At 37.9% G+C, this 15,730-nt stretch overlaps 1 pseudogene; it reads right to left on the bottom strand.

Annotated features, from left to right (window-relative positions):
• Positions 1-367: 367 nt before the first annotated feature.
• On the bottom strand, positions 368-1,501 carry LOC122747856 (annotated as a pseudogene).
• Between the last annotated feature and the right edge of the window lie 14,229 nt (positions 1,502-15,730).

A 15,730-nucleotide genomic window follows, 5' to 3' on the forward strand; every position in this document is an offset into this window, starting at 1 on the left:
AGGCATGATTGGAAATTTTTGGAGCCCAGAGCAATAAGCATAAAATGTACCTTCAAATTATATTTTTTAAGTTTTTATGTGAAAAAAAAGAAGTTTTTAAGACGTATCTCATAGGGAAGTGTGGGGTAGATGCTGCTTATTTTAGTGGAAATGGCTCCTATGCTTCTTTTTTTTTTTGCTTGTTAAATAGTTATTTATTGGAAAAAGTGGGCTGAGGAGGGGTCACTAGATTCACCACAGAGCAACAACACCACACGAGTTAGGAGTGATGGGAAAGGTCAGCACAAAGCTCTGGGATCTCAGCCTCTTCCTGGACTGTGAGGGATGGCCTGGAGTGTTAGGGCATACCCAGGTGAAAGGCCTAGACTTAGTCGTGGTTAGAGACAAAGAGTGACTTGCTGGCTGCAGCTCCTGACTTTCCACTTGGAGTATACTTGCCTTGAGCAGCTTGGCTATTAGCCATGGCCGGCTTAATATATTCCTCTTGGGCAGCCTTTACATTTTCCTTCTTTCCACCCCAGGTCTTGAGGGCAGATGCCTGCAGGGCTCGGCCATAAGAAAAGGTCAGGGCCCATGGCTTATGCAAGGGGCAGGTATTGATAGCATTGAGGTTGATGGAGGCATCCTCACTCTGACCCCCAGACAGGAAGGTGATACCAGTGACTGCAGGAGGCACAGTTCCGCGAAGGGCAGTTACAGTTGCCATTGCAATCTCCTCATGTGAATACTTCTGAGTGCAGGCATGGCCAGCAGTGACCATGTTAGGCTTCAGCAAGGTCCCTTCCAGATAGACATGGTGGTCACTCAGAGCTTTGTAGACAGCAGCCAGCACCTTCTCAGTGACATACTGACAGGTCTTCATATCATGTTCTCCGTCAGGGAGGATCTCCGGCTCCATAATGGGGACAATACCATTCTGCTGGCATATGCTGGCATATCGGGCCAGCACATTGGCATTCTCCATGATGGCAAGTGGGGAAGGTGTATTATCCCCGATCTTCAGCACACAATGCCACTTGGCAAAGTCAGCCCCATCCTTCTTATACTGGGCACAACGCTCACTCAGCCCATCCAGACCTTGGGTGGTAGTCTCGCCATTGGTCCCTGCTAGGGGCACTGCACCTTTGTCCACCTTGATGCCCACAATGCCACCCTTGCCTTTATGACTTTGGGGAAGGGACGACCATCATCGGCTTTCTGGTAGAATGTCTCATGGAAAAGGATAACACCTCCAATAAAGGAGTTTACTCAATCATCTGCTGTTAAAAGTAACTGCCTACAGAGGAGACAATTTTCCTCTGTGTTCTCAGTTCCAATGGACTGCAGCCACTTTGCAATGCTACCAGTGGACTCATCTGCTGCCAAAATTCCCTTGCCCGGAGCAACAATTTGGTGAGCTATTTCAGACAGTTCTTTCTTTTGCTCTGGTGTCAACGCTGGGTATTGGCAAGGCATGTTTTCCTTGGCTGTGCTGGTAGTTTCCTGGCCTCCGGAAGCGGGCTGTGGGCCTCAGGGGTGGCTTACCCCCAGGATGCAGACCTCTTATGGTTGGGAGCTGAACTGCCGCTCCTATGCTTCTAAAAGAGTTTGTCTGTAGTATTTTTGTGCCCTTTCAATTACAGTGCCCTGGGGCAAAACCATGTGTGATCCACTCTAGTTATATCTCTGATAACACTCATCCAAATACTTGCATACTATCTAGTCATACTCTTCAAAATTTGTAATCTGAAATATTAATGAACATGACCTTTCATCTATAACTCACTTTTATTTTAGCATTTAACTTGTTTCATGGGACCGTCATGAGTTATATATGTTCCATGCTGCCTACTACCCTTCATTCCTTCTTTGTCATCTCATTTTTTCACCCTAGGGAGACATTAACTCCTCTTCTTTTTACTGGGTCATCTGCCCATCTCATAAAAATTCCCATACATAATCATTCCAGAAAGTAATTAGACCCTTACAATTCCTAGAACTAGGTTTGATAAAATGAAATATTCACCTTTGTAAAATAAGCTTTGATCAGCTAGCTTCTTTCCTGGGGTAACTTGACTTCTTACTCTTCCATCACAGCAAAAATTTAGTGATTCAACATAATTGAACTTTAAAAAAAAGGAAGAGAATATTCTAAAGATTCTTGTTTATTAGTATGACCTAGATTATGATGACCTATTAGCTATTCTCGAGTATGCACATTTCAAAAATCCTGAAAAGGGGGTGGCTAGGTGGCACAGTGGGTAAAGCATTGGCCCTGGATTCAGGAGTACCTGAGTTCAAATCCCACCTCAGACACTTGACACTTACTAGCTGTGTGACCCTGGGCAAGTCACTTAACCCCCATTGCCCCACAAAAAAAAAGAAAAGAAAAGAAAAAAATCCTTAAAAGGAAATATGTCCAAATGCAAAGTATATTTTTAACATTATATATAATTCTTCCTCACTCCTGGTATCATATATATGTTCTATATGTAGAAAACACTTTCAGAAAATACTCTAGAGGGGCAGTTAGGTGGTGCAGTGGATAGAGCACCAGCCCTGGAGTCAGGAGGACCTGAGTTCAAATCCAGACTCAGACACTTAATACTTACTAGCTCTGTGACCCCGGGCAAGTCACCCCAATTGCCTCACCAAAAAAAATACTCTACAGTATGCAGAAACTAGAAACCATTAGTGTTACTTTTTCTCTTCTAATAACAATCTCAGTTCTCTGACCTCCTGGTCACATACCAAGTTTTGTTTTGTTTTGTGGGGTATTTTTTTTACCATTTAGAGAAAAGTCCTCAATGTAATTTTATATCTATATATCTCTATCTCTATCTTTATCTGTATATCTATATTTATTTTTTTTAATTTAAAAATTTTTTTAAGGACAATGAGGGTTAAGTGACTTGCCCAAGATCACACAGCTAGTACGTGTAAAGTGTCTGGGGCTGAATTTGAACTCAGGTCCTCCTGACTCCAGAGCCAGTGCTCTATTCACTGCACCACCTAGCTGCCCCTTTAATTATATTTTGATAGGCATAAAGGCTGATCAATACAATTTATCTTCTATAATGGATTAAAACAAGAATAAGAACAACAACAAAATACTTAAAATATTTTGTTTTCCATGATTCTCAGAGGGCCCAGTGTTAAGGTCATGAATGGATATATTTCTAAAAGTGGAATCTTTGGGACTCTACCATGTTTCTTTTCGATTCTAGTGTCAAAAAGATGGCAATCTTTGGCCAAACATGGGTGAGTATGAATTATCAAAGAGAGTGGTATGTAATATTACAGTCAAAATGTATAACAAAATGTAAATCAGGAGAGATTATAGGGAATTTATTTGTGTATGGGGTGGGGAGAATTGGGGCTGGAAAGTCTCTTTTTTGCTAGCTTTTTTGACATGAAAAGAAGAGTTAAGGGCACACTTTGAATAAATAAATTAGACACTCTGGGTATAAATTTCCTCACACATAAAGTAAAGGGCTTAGACTAGATGCCCTTGAAGTTCCTTCTTTTTTTCTAAATATATGATGCTAAGATCTAGCATGTTCATTACTGCTTTTAATGCCCAACAAGGTACAGAATAATAAACTATTGACCAGCATCTTTTTTACGTTGGTACTCCTATAATGTTTTAAGTTATCACTCTGTTTCTAGACTGAGTCTTTCCAATCCGTTCTTACTTGACTAAACATTTAATCATTCAAGAGAACAGTTCTTATCATTCCAGCCCTAATGCAAAAATGATAAAGGCTCCCATTTGTCTAACAAATAAAGGTCAAAGCCTTCCATGACTGGGTCAAACCTTCCTGTTCAGCATTTTATCTTCTATTTTCCTGAATGTACTAAAAAAATCTCCAAATAAATTGGAATATGGATTGTTCCATGAACATTTCCTGTAACTCCATTCTCTCATGATTTTCCTGATGCTTTCCTTTCTATCTGTAATGTTTAATCTTTATTTGTCTAAAACTTGCCCACCTTCAATGGCTTTGGTAAAACTATATTTTTTAATAAAATTTCTACTACTCTCCTCAACCAAAAGTGACCTGATCTTATTCTGATATCCTGGAACCCTCTACAGAACCAGCACATTCTTCTGTCTCAAATTACGTGTGTGACCACAAGCAGCACACTTTACCTCTATGATTTTCAACTTTCTTATCCAAATAGTGGTCATAATAGAACTTGCAACATCCTATCAATTTACTGTAGAGGACCTTTAGTTTCAAACTTGATGTAGAATAAACACTGTCAGAGACAATTCTAACTTTACCTGACTAAAATATTCAAAAATTAAAAATGTATGATGCAAAGTCAGAACAAATAATATTGGTTTTTGTTTTGGGGGGAGTGAGGCAATTGGGGTTAAGTGACTTGCCCAGGGTCACACAGCTAGTAATTGTTAATTATCTAAGGTCAGATTTGAACTCAAGTCCTCCTGATTCCAGGGCCAGTGCTCTATCCACTGTACCACCTAGCTGCCCCCAACAAATAATATTGAAACCAACATAGAAATACCTCATCTCTCTCTCTCCCCCTTGCTTGAGGCAGCAAGGTGCCGTCGAAGTCCCTTTAATAATCATCTGAGATGAATAGACTGTTGTGTCTGAGAGTATTCATTTTTAACTCATATCTAGCATTTATACTGCACTTTAAAGTTTGCAAAACACTTTAAATGGGTCTTCTCATTTGATGCTCACCACTGAGTATAAGTGCAATTATTGAGGGAACTACCATTATTGCTTCCATTTTACAGATCAAGACCACAGAGTGAGGCATTATTTGAGGCAGGATTTGAACCCAGGTTTTCCTGATTCCAGGTACAGTACTCAATCCATTGCTATACCTATTTCAGTATTTTAACTTTTATGGGGAAAATAGATCTTTATTTCAAAATAATTTGTTTCCTTTTTATCTTTGGGGGCTGTTTCTTTGCTGGATTTGGAGGAGTTTGGGGTTGTTTTGTTTTTGCATCTTTGCCCTCTGGGAGCAGCTAAATGGCACAGTAGGTAGAATGCCAGGCCTGGAGTCAGAAAGGCTCATCTTCCTCAGTTCATATTTAGCCTTGGCAGGAGGGGGATTGGAGACAGATGGCAGAGGTAAGGGAGTAACTTCACAGAGCCCTCTATATGATCCCTCCAAATAATGCCATAAACAATTCCCGGGGGAAGAGAACCTAAAAAAAGATGGTCTAAGATCATTTTCCAGTTAGAGACAGATTAGAAGGTCTGCAGGAAAGGTCTGTTGTACCAGGGTGAGAGTGGAGCACAGCCCCGCAGCACCATGCAGATCCAACCCCAGGACACATCACGCAAATCCAGCCTGAGGCAGGCCACATTTGAGGTAACAGTGGATACTTCTGGAATTCAGCTCATGGACCAGTGAGGAGATTGAGTGGTTGGCCGGGAGGAGATAGCAGTGGTCTCCCTCTGGCACTGAGGTGGAACTCTGTTATGTTCCCTGTGCTTGGAACCAGGAAGCAATCTTGAATGGTGGCCCAGGTGGGAAAGGGGTGCAGACATAGCCAAACTTGAAGCCAGAGTGAACCAGATTTCTGTACCCATGTTGAAGAGCAAGTAGGCCTGGGGGAAGCTAGTTGGTGCAGTGGATAAAGTATCAGCCCTGGATTTAGGAGTACCTGAGTTCAAATCCAGTCTCAGACACTTGACACTTACTAGCTGTGTGACCCTGGGCAAGTCATTTAACCCTCATTGCCCTGTTTAAAAAAAGGCAGGGGGGGCAAGCAAGTCTGAGTTAATTTACAGACCAGAGCACAGGCTAAGGAAATGTATAATGTCCCTCTCCTCAAATTGTACCACCTTGGACCCAATGGAGTTTGGGACAGTGCATCCTGGAAGCAGATCCCCCCTTTAAGAAGGACATAAGTCAAGAAATCGGCTAGGGAAATGAACAGACAGAAAAAGATGAGGACCATAGAAAGGTTTTTGGTGACAAGGAAGATCAAAGTATACTCTCAGAAGAAGATAACAAATTCATAGCTCCTACATCCAAAGCTTCCAAGAAAAATATGAATTGGTCTTAGGATATAAAAGCACTCTAAAAAGACTTTGAAGATAAAGTAAGACAGGTAGAGGAAAAATGGAAAGAGAAATGAGAATGATTCAGGAAAGTCATGGGGAAAAAAAAGTCCACAGCTTGAAAGGTCATATGGAAAAGGAGATACAAAAGCTCTCTGAAGAAAATAATTGTTTAAGAATTAGGATTGGGCGCAGCTAGTTGGTGTAGGGGATTAAACACGGGCCCTGGATTCAGGAGTACCTGAGTTCAAATCTGGCCTCAAACACTTGACACTTACTAACTGTGTGACCCTGGGCAAGTCACTTAACCCCCATTGCCCCGCAGGGGAAAAAAAAAAAAAGAATTAGGATTGAGCAAATGGAAGCTAATGACTTTATGAGAAATCAAGAAAAAACAAAGCAAATTGAAATGAATGAAAAACTAAAGGGCAATGTAAAATATCTCCTTGAAAAACAGATAACCTGGAAAATAGATTCAGAAGTAATAACTTGAAAATTATTGGACTACCTGAAAATCATGATAAAAAAATGAGTTTAGACATCATCTTCCAAGAAAATGTCAGGCATATTGCCCTGATATTCCAGAAGCAGAAGGTAAAATAAAAATTGAAAGAGTCCACCGATCACTTCCTGAAAGGGTTCCCAAAAAGAAAATTCCAGGAATATTATAGCTAAATTCCAGAGCTCCCATGTCAAGGAGAAAATATTGTAAGCAGCCAAAAGGAAACAATTCAAGTGCTATGGAGACACAGTTAGGATAACGCAAGATCTAGCAGCTTCTACATTAAAGGACTGGAGGGCATGGAATATGATATTCCAGAGGGCAACTAAGAATCACCTACCCAGCAAAACTGAGTATACTGTTTCAGAGGGAAAAATGCGAATTCCATGGAAAAGAGTACTTTGAGGCATTCAAGATGAAAAGACATGAACTGAAAAGAAAATTAACTTTCAAATTCAAATATACAACAAAATTATCATGTACATTTCTTTTGTCCTTCCTCCTGAACCAAGTCAGAAATGGCCACTATTAGACAGAAATATGTATCTATTTATATCTCCATCATCATCTCCATCTCTATGTATCTGTGTCTAATAGTGGCCATATATGTATACACATATACACACACATATATGTGTATATATACACACACACATACATTTATACACAAATACATAGTCTCATATATACACGTGAACTTATTCTATACATACTTCTATTTATCAATTCTTTCTCTCATGCAGACAGTATCTTTCTCCATATGTCCTTTGTAGGTAATTTAGCTATTTATAATAGACAAAATAATTTCTTTGCTCAAAGTCATTCTTTTTTTTAGCAACAAACATTTATTTTGTTTTTTACAGTTACATGTAAGGGTAGTTTTCAACATTCATTTTCATGAGATTTAGAGTTCCAAATTTTTCTCCCTCCCTCTCTCCCTTTCCTCCCCCCTCCACAAGACTACAATCAGGTTATATATATACAATCCACAAGTGCTCTTTTTATCAGTTCTTTCTATGGGGGTGGATAGTATGCTTCTTCATTAGGCCCTTGGTATTGTATTGGATGATTGCATTGCTGAGAGTATTTAAGTCATTCACAATTGCTCATTGGACAACACTGCTGTCACTATGCAAAATGTTCTCTCACTTCTGCTCACTTCACTATATATGAGTTCATGAGTCCTTCCACATTTTTCTGGGATCATCCTGTTTGTCATTTCCTATAGCACAAGACCATTCCACTTCAGTCATTCCTCAATTGATGGACATTCCCTTGATTCTCAATTCTTAGCCACCACAAAGAGTTGCTATAAATAATTTTTGTACAATTTTTCCCCCTTTTCTCTTTTTCATGATTACTATTGTTAACTGTTTCCCTTCCATTCTATTCCCTTCCCCATGATATTTATTCTATTATCCATCTTATTTCATCCTATCCCTCTTCAAAAGGGATTTGCTTCTGTCTGTTCCCCCCACTCTGACCTTCCTTCTTTAGCTCTTCTCTCTTTATCCCCTTCCATTCTTTTCCTGTAGTGTTAGAGAGATTATTCCACCCAACTAAGTATGTACTTTATTCCCTCCTTGAACCAATTCTAATGAGATTGAGGTCTTTGAGCCAATTCTGATGAGTTTTAGGCTCATTTATTGCCCAGATAAAATAGATTACTCCACCCAGTTAGATGTGCATGTGTTAGATCCTCCTTGAGGCAACTCTGTTGAGTTTAAGGTCTTTGAGCATTTTCTCATGGGTGTAAAATTCATTTACTGTTCTGCTCCTCCCCAATCTCTTCCCCCACACCATAAGCACTTTCCTGTTTCTTTCATGTAGGATTTCACCTCTGCCCTTGGGCCTCTCCCATTTCATTCCCCTCACCCCTCAATTTAACCATAAAGATGTCATTATGGGGTAGTTAGGTGACACAGTGGACAAAGTATCCACCCTGGGGGATCATAGCCTAAACCCAGGCCTCAGATACAAGACAGTTACCTGCTGCATGACCCCAAGTATGCCCCCCACTCCAATTTTTTATGGTTCTCTAGGGTCTTGTATTTGAAAGTCAAATTTGCCATTCAGTTCAGGTCTTTTCATCATGAATACCCGAAAGTCCTATTTTTCATTAAAGTCCCATTTTTTTCCTCTGAAAAATTATGAACAGTTTTGCTGTGTAGGTGATTCTTGGTTGTAATCCCTATTCCTTTGCCTCTGAAAAATCATATTCCCTGCCCTTCAGTCCTTTAATGTAGAAGCTTCTAGATCTTGTGCTATCATTACTGGGGCACCACAGTACTTGAATTCTTTCTTTTTGGCAGTTTGCAATATTTTCTCTTTGTCCTGAGATCTCTGGAATTTGGCTATAATATTCCTAGGAGTTTTCCTTTTGGGATCTCTTTCAGGAGGTGATCAGCTGATTCTTTCAATTTCTATTTTACCTTGTGTTTCCAAAATACCAGAGCAATTTTCCCTGAAAATTTCTTGAAAGATTACGTCTAATTTCTTTCCTTGATCATGGTTTTCAGGTAGACCAATAATTTTCAAATTATCTCTCCTGGATCTATTTTCCAGGTCAGAAGTTTTACCATGAATATATTTTACTTTGCCCTCTATTTCTTTATTCATTTGGATTTGCTTTATTGTGTCTTGGTTTCTCATAAAGTCAATGACTTCCATTTGTTTAATCCTAATTCTTAGGCAATTATTTTTATTGGAGAGTTTTTGTACCTCCTTTAATATTTGACCAATTTGGCTTTTCAAGTTGTTGAAATTTTTCTCATGTCTTTCCTGCATCACCTTCATTTCTCTTTCCTTTTTTTTCCCTCTACCTCTCTAACTTTAACTTCAAAGTCCTTTTTAAGTACTTTTATGGTCTGAGACTAATTGATATTTTTCTTGTAAGCTTTAGATATAGGGGCCCTGACATTGACATCTTCCTCTGGGGGTTCACCTCAGTCTTCCTTGTGACTAAAGGAACTTTCTATGGTCCTCACCTTTCTCTGTCTGCTCATCTTGCCTTTCTTTGACTTGACTATTAGCTCCTTAAAGTAGGGCACTGTTTCTAGGCTGCACTATCCCAAGCTTCACGAGGTCCCACGTGTTATGATTTAAGGAGGAGCTGGTTCTTCACTTGCCTGGCCTGTTCCCTGGTCCACAGATGGCCCTAGTCCAACTTGCTAATTAACCAGCTTGGTGTATTGTGGTTTTCAGCTCTGACAAGCCTGTTCCCCTTCCCAACCTGGCCATTGCTACTTAAGCCTACCTCCTGGTTCCCAGCAGGGATGAAAAAACCAAGTTCTACCTCAGCACCAACAGAGACCTCTGTAATCTCCCCCCTGCCAAGGGCTCAGCCCTCTCACCAGACTGTGAGATTAGTTCCAGATGACAATACCACTACAGCTGATTCAGAGGCTCTGGAGGGTGGTCTCTTTCTCTGGTGAGGCCTTTCTGGGACTGGATCTGTATCAGGGTGTCTCTGGCTTCGGGTTCCACTCTCATCTCAGCACAGCAGCTCCCTCCTTCCAACCTTCCAAGCTGTCCTTGTTTAGAAGATGATTTCAGCACATTCTTCTGTGGGTTTTGCTGCTCCAGGAATTGTCCTGCAGCATTATTTGGATGTTTTTTGGAACAAGCATGTCATGAGTGTGAGAGCTCACTGCCTTTCCTCTATCATCTTGTCTCCCAAATGGTGATTATTTCCAATGAAATCTCTAGTCTTTACTCCTTTGGAAGTGTTAATTTTGCTCAGTTGTGGTTTTTCCTCTTTATTTTTTATTCTTTCTTGCATCACTACATATCTCTAAGAGACAACATTCTGAGCCAATGGAAAGGGCCCAGGAAACCAAGATCAACAAGTTTGATTCAGAGCCTTTTTACATATGATTATAAATTGCTTTGATTTCTTCAATGGAAAACTGCCTGTTCATATCCTTTGACCATTTACCAACTGGGGAATGACTCATATTCTTATAGATTTGAAAAATGTTATTTATATATTTTATATATGAAACCTTTATTTGATAAATTTTCTATAAAACTTTCTTCCAGTTTTCTATTTTCTTTCTAAACTGGGCAATATTTGTTCCATTTGTACAAAACATTTTAAATTTAATATAATCAAAATTATCAATTTTGCAATTACCTTTGCTCTGTCTTTTGTTTATTCATAAATTGTTCATCTATCCATAAGTCTGATAAGTAATACGTTCCATGTTCTAGTTTTCTTGTAAAATCTCACTTTATATACAGATCATGTATCCATTTTGATCTTATCTTGGTAAATGGTATGTTAACTCAACATATTCAAAACTGAACTCATTATTTTCCCCCTCCTTGAAACCTTTTCCTCTTCCTAACTTTATTGGTACTGAATGTACTTCCTCCCCCTTCCTGTCCTCCCAATTACCCAGGCAGGTATCATCCTCAACTTCCAATTTTTTTTTTTTTTACTTCTCATTCTTTATCGTCCCTCAATAACCCCTCTGCTGTAAAGTTCTGTTGGCTTAACCTTCTCAATATGTCTTATTTATACCTTCTTTTTCATCTGACATTGCCACAGTCCTAGTGTAGACCCTCAGTGCTTCATTCCTGGGCTATTATAATAGCCTTCTTCCTCAACTTCCTCCCTACTCCAGTTCATCCACCATTCAGATGTCAGATTGATATTCTTAAAACAGAGATTTGACCCTGTCTCTCTTCTATTCAATAAACACCAGTGGTTCATGATTGCATCCAGGAACATATATAAAATCTGTTTAGATTTTAGAAACTTGCTCTTACCTACCTTTCCAGTTTTTGTATTTAATGTACCTACAAACACTTTGTGATAATTTAATACTGATCTTTTTGTTGTTGCTTACACAGGAGATTCTCCATCTCCTGACTACATGCATTTTATTAGCTATTCTTTATTCCTAGATTTCCTTCCCTCTTCTCTCTGCCTTACATGACTTCCTTCATGAACAGTTCAAATATCACCTTCTACAAGAAGCCTTTCTAAATATACCTTAATTCTAATACCTTCATCTCCTACAAATCATCACATATGTATATCTATATATCTTTTTGTATATAGTTGTTTATAGGTTGTTTCATTAAACTGAGTTTTTTAAGAATGCAAAAGCCCCACAAAAACCAAAATAAAATCCCAAAATCTAGCCTCAGACACTAGCTGTGTAATCCTTGGAAAGTCATTTAATTTTGTTTGCCTCAGTTTCTTAACTTGTAAAATGAACTGGAGAAGGAAATGAAAAACCACTCCAATATCTTTGCCAAGAAAACCTGAAATGGGATCAAGAAGAGTTGGAAAAAATTAAAAACAGTGATATTATGTATTTTATGAATTTAAAACATTATTGGGAGGATGGGTCATAGGTTTCAGAACACTGTCAAAGGTGTCCACAATGCAAAATAATTTAAGAACTCCTGTTCTAGATATTAAGCCACTGTGAATTTAGTCTAAGAATATGCTACTATTTTCCCAGCTAACATTTTTCTAAAAACTTATATTGATATTATGGTACACTAAAACATATATTTTTCATAAAAACTGTTATCTACTGTGCTTTGTCCATACTTTGTTTTGGGTTTTGGCTTAAAAAAAATCAAAAGTGTGAAATTTTACATTTTTCATTATGGAATTTCATTGACATATTTTTACTTCCTTACTGATTCTTTCTTCTAATACATTAGCTAATCTTCCCACTTTTTTTTCACCTGCAGATTTTCTAAGTGTGCTCTCTATGTCTTCTCTCATGTCATTGACAAATTTATATATATATATATATATGTGTGTGTGTGTGTGTGTGTGTGTGTATAATGTATGTATATATTATATACATATATGTGTGTATATGTATATATTTTATATGTACATATATAATACATTATATATACATTTTGTATGTTATTTATATATATATATAATATTTATACATTAATCATTAAAGTAATTACAAGTCTATCTAATAGTACTTTCAGATAATCTTAATCTTATCTACTGACACTCTGCCCAAAGGAATAGAGATTTGTCTGCACAAGCCTTACAAGATACCATTCCTTAAACCTAAATAATTCTGGCCCTCATTGATTGGCCAATAGTAGGTCTCAGCCCAGGCCTCATTTTTCTATTGTTTGGCCTCTAGATGTCTCAGAGTGGGCCTAAATAGCAATTGTCACAGCCATTTAGCACAGTAGATAGAGCACTAAATGTGAGGACCGGAGTTCAAATCTGATCTCATACACTTACTGTGTGACACTGAGCAAGTCATTTAACCCTAATTCCCTTCAACATCTGGGGCCATCTCTAGTCATCCTGATGAATATCTTGCAACTGCACTCAGATTAATCTGGAGGAGAGAGTGAGGTTGGTGACTTTGCACAACCCTCCCTCACTTAAATCCATTTCAGTGCTAGTCATGACATCACCCTGATGTTAGGGTCCTCTTAGAGAATGAGGGACAAGCAACAATAATCATATAGCCTATATATCTCCTTTTTGTCCTAAGAATGATATGAAATCTTTGTCAAATGCTTTGCTGAAATGCAATTATACCTTTACTGTGGTATTCCTTTGATCAAGAAGGAAAAATCTCTTAGTCTAGCATGCCTATATGTGACACCCTAGTGGTAGTACACAGTGACTGCTGCTTTCATTTCTACATATTCATAACCAGTTTCTCCAAAAATGCATGCTAAATATTTTGCAGTTATCATAGTCATGATCTCTCTCAGTTTATGCTACATATGTTTTTATCACTCTTTTAGTAGGGGACATTTACTCATCACAAATTTTTCTAAAGTTTGTTTTCTGGCTATTACTAACTCTAGCTTAGTATTCATATCCATTAATTATTATACTACCTTGGACTATAGTTCATCTGGGCATGCTGATTTTAATTTGAACCTCTTTTATTCTACTTTTTTTTTTTGCATTTGACCTTAAATTATAGTAATTTGTATACATCCTATATCCCCTGATAAAGTTTCAGCTTCTTATAAGAAATATATATCTCTCAATATATTTTAAATCCTCTATATGGATAAACAAGTTGCCTCACACATAGTAGGAGCTCAATAAATGATAAAAACACAGACACATACACATCATTTTTAAGCTGCATAATATAACTCTAAACACAAATGTCCCACCATATGGTTAACAAAAATCTACATAAAAAGTCATAACCTGAGAGGAAACATGAGCCAAGGAAGAGATTTTTCCCTACTGTAACATATGTTCAGATAGAGCATAAGACAATAAAAGTCGGGTGGTGACTAGACTGGCTTTGTGGAGATCACAATCTAGACCATTAGATTATAAGCTCCAGGGGACAGCTAGGTGGTGCAGTGGATAGAGCACCGGTCCTGGAGTCAGTAGGACCTGAGTTCAAATCCGGCCTCAGACACTTAACACTTACTAGCTGTGTGACCCTGGGCAAGTCACTTAACCCCAATTGCCTCACAAAAAAAAAGAGAGAGAAAAAAAGATTATAAGCTCCTTAAGGAAGATGTTTCTTCCTTTCCCCAGCATTTAGGACAATCCTTGAAGCATAGTATGCATTTTATGAATATTTATTGATTGACTGATGTCATTCTCCCCTCAAGAAAAATTTAATGCCAGAATGAGAATAGAATCACTTGAATCCAGAATTCCACCTAGCACATGGTCATGTCAGTCAAGAGTCATTATGTTCTTCATCCATATAGTATGAGAATCAAGCCAAATATATGCTAAATGATGCTTCTCACCATAATTGGACATACTTAATTTAGGGAGAAAGAAAAGATACCAACCTTCTATCTGTAACTGTACAATACTGATAATTATAAGATTCATTATGTCACTGATTTGGTTCATAAATTAATCTTCTACTTTTAGCAACCCATTTACAAAATAAATTGAATTTTTAAAAGCTGTTTCATAATATTGTTCCCATTTAAAGCATACTTCTTTGGAAGTCAGCTCCTCAAGCTTGAGATGAGAACAAATTACTTAATGGTTTCTCTCACTAGGCTTTTTGCCCATTGAATTCCAACTAGTAGTTCTTCTCCAGCTGCAAGGTAATGCAGCTCTCTTGTCAATACCTCAGGGAGAAAAGTGATATATTCTGAGGAAGAGAGGAAGGGACCAACGTATAATATACCCTCATCCTACCTCCAAGAGAGAATGAAGGAGATCACCTAATCCTGGGAATAGGATTTTGTAATTCTCACAAGGAAAGCATTCAAAACTCTTGAAATTAGACAGATTTGCAAGAAATATGCTTGCAGTCCATCTGAGCTCATTGTGGTCAGGAATATGTGTCCAAACAAAGAAAGAAAGCAAACCAGATGGTGTCCTTAGGAGAAGACCTAGAAAGGAAGTCAGCAGTCACTTAGTCCAGCCCTCGAATTTTATAGATGAAGAAGCTGAGGCACAGAGGAATTAAGTAACTTGTTCAAAGGCACAAAGTTAATCAACAGACAGTAAAAGTTAGGACTTTGGTTTTCTAGGTTCAGATCCAGTGGTATTTTTTGTTTATGGTTTGTTGTTGTTGTCTTTTTTCGCTATTGAATTGTAACTACATTATTCTGGTTAATGCATGGACACAAAGTTCACACATTTGGAGAATAATAAGAGAAAAGAAATTGAATAAAAGGAAGGCAGTGTTCCTAGATTAAGATTTCTGGATCTAGATTTCTATATTCAGAATCAAAATACCCAGAATTTACTCCTATCTCTGCCATGTATAACCTGTGTTACCTTAAGGAAGACATTCAAACATTAACACCCATTCTTTGGGCCTCAGTTTACAATATGAAAAATGGCTTTCACAACCTGTAACATCACTTCCTGCTCTACATGGACCAACTATGACCAGTTCCTGATGAGGAATTTTTGGTGTAAGACACTTTTCTAACAGGAAGATGAGAATCTTTAATTTAGTAGTATAAAATGAAAAGATTTCCCAAGTTTATTTTTTGAAGCTAGGGGCTGTCTATAAAATAACAAATTACTAGAATACTTGTTAACATTCATATTTGTCTAATTTAGCAATCTGTCAAGATTTAATAAATTTGCACTTAAAGTATATACATATGTATGCATGTATGTGTATATATATATATATATATATATATATATATATATATAGTATTGTATATAATGTTCTTTTAGCTACAGTGGTATATCACCAAAAAAAAAATTTTCTCTGTCTTCATG

The sequence above is a fragment of the Dromiciops gliroides genome, chromosome 3 (assembly GCF_019393635.1).
Source record: "Dromiciops gliroides isolate mDroGli1 chromosome 3, mDroGli1.pri, whole genome shotgun sequence".
Lineage (NCBI taxonomy): Eukaryota > Metazoa > Chordata > Mammalia > Microbiotheria > Microbiotheriidae > Dromiciops > Dromiciops gliroides.